This window comes from Sesamum indicum, linkage group LG6 (genome assembly GCF_000512975.1).
Source record: "Sesamum indicum cultivar Zhongzhi No. 13 linkage group LG6, S_indicum_v1.0, whole genome shotgun sequence".
In the NCBI taxonomy this organism is placed as follows: domain Eukaryota; kingdom Viridiplantae; phylum Streptophyta; class Magnoliopsida; order Lamiales; family Pedaliaceae; genus Sesamum; species Sesamum indicum.
In genome coordinates, this window is record NC_026150.1 from 5440627 (window position 1) to 5441791 (window position 1165).

Consider the following 1165-nt stretch of genomic DNA (forward strand, 5'->3'; position numbering starts at 1 on the left):
ACACACACACACACACCCCCCCCCCACACACCACACACACACACACACAGGGTTAGCTTTGTGTTTACTAAGGCATTACAGCAAAAGCCCAAGTAACAAGAAATGTAAATCACACAAGACGCCTCAACCTTTAACAATATTAGCAGAAAAACTTGTAATGGGATTTGATTATTTCATGAAGCATACCCCACTTCCAAAAAGTTAAAACTAGTATCTCCTTCCAGTAAATGAATCATTCACTTTCTAAAGAAGAGCCACAGGAATAGCTGTGTCATTTATCAAACAACACCACAAATAAAACAATTTATAGGCCTAATATCCTGGTTTCCAAAACCACATTACTAGGAAACTATTACCATTCAAATGTGTATGAAACTGCCCATAAGAGCCTGAAGGCAGAAAAATAACAGAAACTTTGGCAGGAGAATGATTAGACCTTTACCTGATAAAAAGTAAGCCACATGTAAGCACAAGCATGAGTCAAGCATCATTTACAGCATATATAACTGATTAATTGTTCCTGAGCAAAATGACCATTATCCCTCTTCCATACGAGTACCTAGAAATCAAGGTGATGCTACAGAAACTACCATGTGATTCAAGGGTAAAAATTATAGAGACGGCTATTAGCAAGAAGGAAATCAAAATGGCTAAACACACCAAAGTCAGGGTTCAAAACTACAACATTTTGTAGTGGTAGCTAGCAACCAATTCAAGAATTGGTTAGCAGATCATAATCACCCAAGGCATTTATCATATTTTATCGATCCTCTATTCATTTTTGTCACTATATCCCCTCTTAAAAAGTAAGTCAATCCAAGACCGCTCTTGCTAACGAGATATATTGAAAGGAAAAAAGAAAAGGGACAATGCACTCTCTCCTGTCCTGTTATTGCTCTTCATTTCAATAAATACTCTTTCATATCAGGTAAACAAAAATGAGAATATACATCTATGCAAGCACACAAAAATGTTATAGAAGACATAAATAGACCATAAAGACAAATAATACCTGTAATGAGCATAAAATATTGCGAAACTATGGTGACACCCCCACTTCTTCTCTGTTAAAAATGGAAGTAAAACATGTTCTACCGTGACACACCCACACACACACACCCCACACCCCACACACACACCACACACACACACAAACACACACCTC